Below are 9,147 nucleotides of genomic sequence, written 5' to 3'. Positions count from 1 at the left end.
TCTCGGGGAACCTTTAATAATTTATACGCTTGCTCGTGCCCGCTGAACCGTGGTGCGGAAAATATAGAGCGGATTAAATAATTACGGCACCAGCATCGCGAGGACGGTGGTAATGATTTAAATTTCCTGACAGTAAGCAGAGCACTGAAAACCCTACCCGGGCACTATCCGGTGTAACTGCTGTGCTTAAGAATCTCCGACTCAGGTCGGGACACTTTGCACAACTTTTGGGAACCTAAAATAAAAAGGCCGTGCGAAGAGCGCTATGCTGCTAAAGAACTCCGACGGCAGGACCCGAAAACGATTCAACCTCTCAACGGTAAGTACTCACCAGGCACCAGATACTGGTCTCGCCTGATCGAGATTATGTTCGGTTGCACTTTTCGCACATGAGTTATGGTCGTGCGCAGGGAAGAGCTCTAGTTAATTCATTTTCTGGCACGGAACAGCTAAGCCGTTGCTGTCCCAATCCCGTACTCCGAATGGCTTTTGGTGCGCTCCGGAAGCGCTAGGCCTTGCTAAGGTAAGTACAGCTTTTTACGGGTTTTCGGGGGATACTTTCCCCAAAAACGAACACCCCATCCGGGTGGACCAAATCCTAGCCAATTCGTCCGTCCGAACGGTCCCATTTGCTGAACGTTCTTCCAGCTACGACCGCTACCGGGGTGAAAGTTTTGATCTAAAATCGGTTTAGTGGTTTCGGTGCTTTAACTGGATTTGTCGCCTATCTTTTTTTTCATTTCGGCCTCACCAAAAAACGAACGAACATAAAACGCAATAAAAGGATCCGAGCGTCGAGCAAACTGAAGGTCAGCCCTCTGGCTCCAGCTTCGGCCCAATATTGACGCCCCAGCGGACAGTAAGCCTTTTCGGGGGCTTATCAATTTCGATCACGTCGGATAAAACGGACATTCCGTTATTTATTTGTATAATGTGTTTGATTTATTTCTCTCAAATAGTTACCGCAAGCACAAACATCACAAACTATGGTTTAGAAAAGTGGCTCTAAATGTTGGAAATCTCAGCTCCACTCAGCACGAGCCAAATCGTTTTAGCTTTTTGGCACCATTTGGCTGGTCCCGGCTGGCCGAGCATGCCGGGATTATGAATTGATGTCGAGATTAATGGTTTGGAAAATATGCTCGAATGCACATACACATAACCACCCCGCCCTGATTGGAAGCTAAAGTAGCCAGCTAACGCAAATTAATGGGCAATAATTTATGCAGGATAATGATATTAAACTTTAATTTATTTGGTGCACGGGTTTCGCCGACCAGCGACCGGGTTGCCATTCAGAACCGCAACAAACCGGTGCTAAGTGAATTGCCCAAATTACCGTAACTCCTTTGTTAGCTCCGTTTCGTTCGTTGTGCCCGGTCCACAAAAAATGTGGGACAGAATGTGGGCATGCTTTTCTTTGCCAAACTCTCACAAACTGATGTAATGGCGCTATCCGCCAAGAAATCTATTAGCACCTTTCAACAGGTCAACATGTGATGAAAGCAAAACTTTTACTACGCGCACCGGAATGTGGGGCACACCTTCTTGGGCGGAATAGTTGGCCCAACTACTTCCCTTTCCTTAGCAAATTTTCACGTTTTAATGCAACGTCCGCGTGGCCGCCGAAGATAACGACGGCCATAAAGATCTAGGTGTTAGAGTACTTTTGCGAAACTTTGCGGCATCGGATCAGACGAACGGTGCGACCCAATATCAAGCAAACGGAACGGAAACAGTTAAACTTGTGCCACTCGGCGGACCCCGTTGGTAAGGGATGGTGGAGAACTTACTGTGTCTATGATACCGCATGAATCGTTATTTCGCGAAACGGTGTCCTCCACGGCCACCGGGGCACAGCCATCAAACGGCAAAACTCTTCGGCGGAGGCGGCCTGAACCGTGCGGAGTAAAATGTTTCCGCGACTTTATGGGCTACGAAAAATATGAATAGCTCCGTTCGGCCGCGTGACCTGCGGCCCTTTAGACGACGCTCGCGTGTTTCGATGGGAAATGGCACTATTTTGCCATCAAAATCGAACAGCTCAATTTGCTACAACCAATTCCCCGTTCCGGCAACTGCAACGTCGTCGTCGTCGTAAAACCTCTGCGGCAGTGACAACGTCGTTCCGTGGCTCAGCTTATTTGGCCTAGGCAGCGCGGAACGATCCCATCGCTTCTTCAAGAACGTAAAATTGCCCGCCGAGTGCAGGAGAGTGTGTCTCAAGCAGTGGCTCTTGGCCAGCAGCACGGAATATGCAGGCATAACGTGTAGCGGGCCATTGCTTTACATTCTCTTGCCGTTCTCGACGGCAGCAGTCGCTAGTTGCATAAGTGGGTTCACGTCGTTGCGCCGTTGGGCCGAACCGGAGGCGCATGTATGCTACGAAAAACCTGGCCCGGAAAATAAGTTCCGTTAAATTCCTGCCATTCCTGCATGGCTTGACATGAGAGCATGAATACCACTTTAGCAATGCTGCAAGTGGTTGCAATATTTGGCCTCTAGAAATGCACTTTCAAGCAGTACCAAGGGACAGTGCCAGACCTCTTTCCACACACTGTTGTTTAAGCGGCAACAATGTTGAGTATTTTTGTATTATTTGGACAACACTAATGCATCAGGTAAAAATGCATGAGTCTCTAAATTTAAATGAAACATTAAAGAAAACATATTTTTCTTTGTTATTTCTCAACATAATTCATTTCGATAACAAACAACTTCTATACAGCTTTGAAAAATTACTTGAAATAAAGTTAAATTCAACATGGTAAGTTCTGGGACAACTGATATTGAAATTGATTGCCTATCAAATTAAAATTTGTCCTTTCAATTTTAATTGTGACGGAAAGATGCGATTGTGGTTCTATCAGAGCGTTAAAAATTACTGAAAGAAGAAACAATCATTTTTCTTATGCTACTAACTTACGGAACAGCCTATTCAAGGAGCTCCAGTTTTTATTTTTTTGTCAAAATTTCTACCCAACAGTGCGCTTACGGCCGTACAATAAGTAAACATACGTGGTAGCTGCCGCTGCCGACATTGCAATGCAGCTTGCGTTTCGGGAAGCAAATTTCACGACCAGAACGTGCCTCAAATAAGCGAACGCACGTAGAGTAGGAGAACGCCTCCTCTAGGCATTCTCCGGGGAACTGTCCTCCAGTTCCCACACGGGGTTGCTCAGTGGCTGCAGCTTGATTGCCGTTGAAAACCGCACAGCAAAAAGCGTCCATGTTAGATTGAAATGCACATGGAGTAACCACGGAAACGCTAAGCCTCCCGTTGTTTGTACAGATGTAAGTGGACCGTAACCATTTATCATTTTTGGCGGGAATTGTTGAAGCCACTGGAAAAAGAAACATTCCGTGAATATTTTTTCTACTTCCGTAGGCTTCTGGAGATCCGGTATACGATTGAAAGATTGGTATAGCATATTAAAGTTTAATTTCTGCTGTTTTATTTCTTTTGAGTGGCACTCAAAAGAAGTGACTGATACTTTGTAAAGTTTCTTTCGTTTGTAATTTGATTGAGAGAAAGTTCGGAAACTTGAACCCTGCCGGCACTCCCGATATAAACAAAAAAGACGATGACAACATCGATATCGTCGAGCATCGATTATTTTCAGTTAAAAAAAAATAAATTTCATCATCCTTTACCCTACGGTGACTTGCAAAATGTGTATCACGCTTCACGTTTGGCACGTGCAGCTGAAAGTGACACTCATTTGAGAGTATGCCCTGACTTTGAAGACCGGAACCGGAAGCTGAAAATAAATCACCACGTAATGGCGTCAGAACATAAGAAGAAGAAAAATCAAACAAGAAAAGGATGAAACCAAAGTTCCGACAAAATGAATGAAGGACAAAAAAGAGAACCAGCTTTATTATGATTGATATGCAAACCGACCCCCGCACACACACACACTCACACCGGCAAAGCGTGGGTTGACACCCGACTTACGCAATAGAAGTGCGACTCCCGGGAAGGTAACAAAGGTCCCGGGCTCGTGCCAATGCCATTTATCATACACTTAAGTGCCGGGTGGCTTGGAGAATGGGCCAACAATCTATCGCTTCACTTACTACACGATTGCTACCGGAATAGATTATGTCCGTGTCCTTTTTGCAGCATCACACGCGTATATAAAACGCTTACATCTGTTGAGCGATTTCTTCGGAGACAGAACCCTTCTTCAAGGAAGGAACAGAGAGCAGGGAATGATTCAAAATCTAATGTGTTTAGAAATAAAAATGCACAGATTTTGAATGGGCAATCTGCGTTCTTTTCTACTAAACCAAATTTTCTTAGCAACTTTTTACTTAAATCCAATTGATTAATAGATAATATGTTGCAAACTGTTTAATGAGGTACGTAATGATGGTCAAATATCTGTACAATGCTTAAAATAAAACACCAACCTTTTACGTTGCCTTGAGCAAAAGTCCTGAGAAAGCATGTTTATCAGGTTCTGGTGAAAATGTTTTAGATATAGCAGCAAAAGATAACTAAGGAAAGCTATCAATTGCTACCGATTGTATTCTGTGAACTGCTGAGAAAATGTTCTTAAAATTATTCAAGTCTTTTACAGAGCAGAACTGCTTATGAAGTAGTAGTAGCTAAGTAGTTATGAAAAGCTCGTAAAAACATATTCGAATACAATAAAACCATCGTATTTCATTCGTTTCACCAAAGAAAACATTTAAAAGTAAACTAATTTTAATTCTTTTCCAGAACAGCACTACTTCGTAATGTTCTTTAGTGATCATTGACCCTACATAACCCAGGGGAAAAGGTCACTTTGAACTGTGATCGTTTGCTTTTTACGAATCCTCTGTTAGCATAAAACGGTAAATCGATGTTATAAACGGGCTTCCCTATGAAATCATTTTTCCATTTTGCTCCATTTTCCTTGAATCAGCAGCAGTGCATTAGGCAACCGCGCTGTTCATTTCGAATAGTCCATTATTTTCATTAGCGGGTTTTCTTCTTTAGCAATTCTCTATACACCCAACAATGTGCTTTGTAGCGCCTCATCCGATGGAACTCCCAATCAATAACGTAACACGATACACCGGCGCACCACCATCAGGGGGCGCCATCATGCGGTCGAGGCGCCACTTTTGGGAATACGTTCCTTTTTTGCATGCCAACAAAGTTCGAAGTATCGAGGAACACCAAAGGAATGCTCAACAAAAAGAACGACGATGATGGCGGATTCCGTAGGCCACAGAGTGTACTCGAGTTTGTCGAGCATTTTTATTGTTTGTGTTCCTTTCGTCATTGATGGAGCCGGGACCTGCTTCTTTCCGTTTGCTAAGGTGTTCTTGATTTCCGTGGCTAATAGGCTGGCGGTCTTATTATTTGCTTTTGGCGTTGCACAATCAAGGCTCAATGTGGTGCTCAAACATAAAACAAACAGTTTCCACCAAAGGCGCTTCAACTGGTGTGAACACAAGCTTAATTTGATAGAGTGTGGCTTATATTGAAACCTTTTTCTAGAAATAGAAAGGTAGATAAATCTGAATAACCAAAATTGGTCAACGAAATAATAAAATGCATTATGTATATGTATATCAACAACATTTTTGTTACACTTCGATTGAATATATTTGCATAAGAATTTATATAGAAGTTTATATCAAGACTGTACCAAATTTAAGCGGATTAAAAGCTCGAAATTTCGATAACTATTCCATTATCCTCAGCTCAAGCTTTGGTCTCACTAATACCTCATTAGAGTAATGCAGCTTGTGCTTTCGTTGATTGAGGCGCCACGGGACAAATCCTAGATAAAGAAAAGCTCACTCGTTTCACTAGCGTAACTCCCAAATCCCCAGCATGGCAGCTTGTTACAGACACCACCAGGCGCCTCCACCGGCGAAGCGGATGTTTGAGCTTGGGACCTGTCCGGTACGAAAGGTGTAAATGTTTAACATCCGTTATGCCTTCCGTTGAAACACAGTACATCGGTGTACTTGAGGAAGATTTCTGGTACAGCCAAGTGTACGGTGTTCGTGAACCTGCGGGATGGCGTGATGCACGCCATCCAAATCACTGCAAGCAAAGTTGATCCATTCCAGCACGATTGCCCACTCACATGACACGTGTTGAACCCGTGTGCGGGCATATGGTACTTTCGAAGCATAGCGGATCCTGGAGCCTGGAATCATAGGTTGTTCAATCACGAAGACTGACCGCTAACGTGAGCTATTTCCCAGTGGAATTTTCAACCGGCCCTTCAGCACGGCGCCATTACCAATGAAAGCCGAAGGGCGAAAAAGCTGCTCTATTGATGAGTGAGACAAACATTTTCACTCTTTTGACACATCGATTAACACCTTTTATCGCTGACATCAGGTCATGCAAGGTGTTTCAGGAAGAAAACCCGCCCTTCAATTATTGGAGCCGTGGAGAGCCATCGTTACAATCAGTCGTCCTCGATTACTGGTTAATTATGGGCCAGTTTATCGAACCACCGACTGCTGCCTGTAAAGTGATACATCAAAAGCCAGATCAAGTGACGTTGTCAATCATTGGTTCAAGATTGATTTTAGTAACTCATCTGTAATATTCCATAAGGACCGATAGTTTGATCGTTTGCATGCTAATGGGTTCTTGTCACAACAACTGAGTTCGTTATGCTGTGATATTGTAATTGAAAATGCTGTAAATATGACTTTGCTCCAAATTTAGACCAGGGAAACATCGTCTACGAAACTCGTAAGAGTAAGTGATGGTACTAAAAGTCTGTAAGCTGCAGCGGAAGGCACGATAGTTACCTAATTAGTTATTTCCCATAGCTTTCAGTCCATCAGAACAGTCAACAGAAATTGGTACTGTATTGTCGGTAAAAAATGAACTCTAGAAGAAATCACTCTCAAAGGAGGAGTGTTATTATGAGTACAACACTCTATGAGTTAAGTAGGCTACACTAATCGCTTATAAGTGTCTTTGACCTAGCCGTGGCCTCTGGCTTAGTTTACCTTCAGGGATCAGACAACACCAACTATTAAAACTAATTAACTTAAAAACTAACTAACTATCTACTAAATAAAGCTATTGAAGGATTCAAAATTGATAATTTAATTTAATAAGCATAGGTTTTCGTAATTTAAAGTCCTATATTAAAGCACAAAACAGAATTAAATTTCGAAATTCGATTTCAGACACTTTACCCCTTTTTTGGCAGCGAAGCAACGGAAAGTATTGCAATCTGGAACAAGTGACCATTCTGAGCACACAAATCACTTGAACAGCCTCCATAAATGTATAACCTCAAAGCATGTTAAATCAAACCGAGCGGAAAGGGTACCAGGGCCCGTTGGAACGCAGTACCGAACCGGTACCGAGTAATTCACCGGCCAAGGGTAATTCAATAAAACTAGCACGATGCAAGTGCAACACCGTGCGGTTCGAATCATAATTAAATTTTAACGACAGCTATTAGGGTGGGTTTTCGAAAGTGGCGCTGTCGTTTGGGCGCTCCACACTGTTCTCGCTTCCAGTTTCCGACATCAAATCAACTGGTTTGTAATGCCTCGAGGGCCAATTGTGCGCTCCACCGACGACTGGCTGTGGCTGAGTTTTTATAATAAACCACTACGTTGAGTGGGTTTTTTTAAGCGTTACCTCTCGCCGCATAATAAGATAACTTTTGAACGTTCATCAACTAAGTTAGTTATGTGGTGCGGTTACTTCATTCTCTCGCTCATCCTACAAAGGACATTGGACTGCTTTAAAGCACGTTTTAGGGGCACGACCGATCCCAGAACGAACTCACGCCTCGTCTATCTTTTTGTGCCATTTTCTGCAGCTGCATATTTCTCGCAACGAGCTGCGAGTAGTATTTTATTGCCCGTTTCCATTATTGCCGGTCCCAAGGGACGATAAATTATGCACCACTAAACCACGTTGCATTTTATCTTTGGCCACGGATGAAACCACCGGTGACAGGCATCGCGACGCCGAGCAGCCTGATCAGCGAACGATTTTATAGACGTGCTTTTATGGTGATCAGGAAGTGTGGGCTACAGAATGTCCAATGTGCCCCCCTGCGGCCAAGCGTGGTTAGCAGCAGTGGTGCCGATGTGCCATGTGCCATTAACCCTTCAATGTAGAGCCTTGGAATTATCACGATGTATCGGAGCTCAAGCTGTTTGTCTCGATTTCGCATCTTTTGTTAATGAAGCTCTTATCAGATAATTTGATCAACGCAACATTGGAACCAATCGATACGAACGCATTCAAATAACTGCCACAACGCTTGTACTGTCTAAAGGAGGCGCAATCGAGAGCAGAGTTGTGAATGAAAACATGTAGAACATTCCATCACAGTCTTTAGTAATGTAAGTGTACCAAATAATGGCACGATAAGATCTTTACGAACTAAAGAAGGATGATGCCTGCCCATTTATCGCACCTGGCAGTTGCCCTGAACTGCCATCGATAATCCGTTACCGATGTGAGGCGAAGCAGAAATGCAGTCAAAGGTTAAATAACGTTGCCGTAACCGTGCGACGCATCGCGGGACGAGGCACGCGGTTCAGGAGATACCGTCGGAACGTGAGCAAACGCTGGGTAAAGACGATAAATGTGCTGATGATATCAACGTGTCATCGTTTCACTCGCTAAATGAAGCGTGGGTTCTCCATGATGCTGATGATGAGGGTGATGCAACTCACTGCATCCGGAGCTGCATGTTGTCAGCATATTCAAAATTTAATCAATGTCACTCGGCGCGCCCCTCCGTACCGACCCGTTCTTCCGAGGGGTAAAATGCTTTAAATTGACGCGGTAGGACCGCTTAGTTTGAGTTTTTCAAACTTTCAATCACTTTCTTATGCAATCCTTTTGTTGATTAAATTGATGATCAAATCAAAAGAAACAAAACATTTGTTGAACAGTCCAATAAACTAAAGAAGTTATGGTAAATTTTCTGAGAAGCTTTGAAAATTACTATGCTTTTATAACTAAATGTTGGTTCCTTGAATTTTAAAACACTACAATGTAAGTGTCCTTAGCAGACGAACATTAAGACGGAAGAACTCATACTCATTTCAAAGTTTTTCCATCACGAAACTACTATTACCGACTGAGCAGTACCTTCACGGGTGTCAATAAAACGGGACCATGCTTTTTGTTTTGCACAT

The sequence above is a fragment of the Anopheles cruzii genome, chromosome 3 (assembly GCF_943734635.1).
Source record: "Anopheles cruzii chromosome 3, idAnoCruzAS_RS32_06, whole genome shotgun sequence".
Lineage (NCBI taxonomy): Eukaryota > Metazoa > Arthropoda > Insecta > Diptera > Culicidae > Anopheles > Anopheles cruzii.
Note: the sequence above shows the minus strand (reverse complement) of the source record.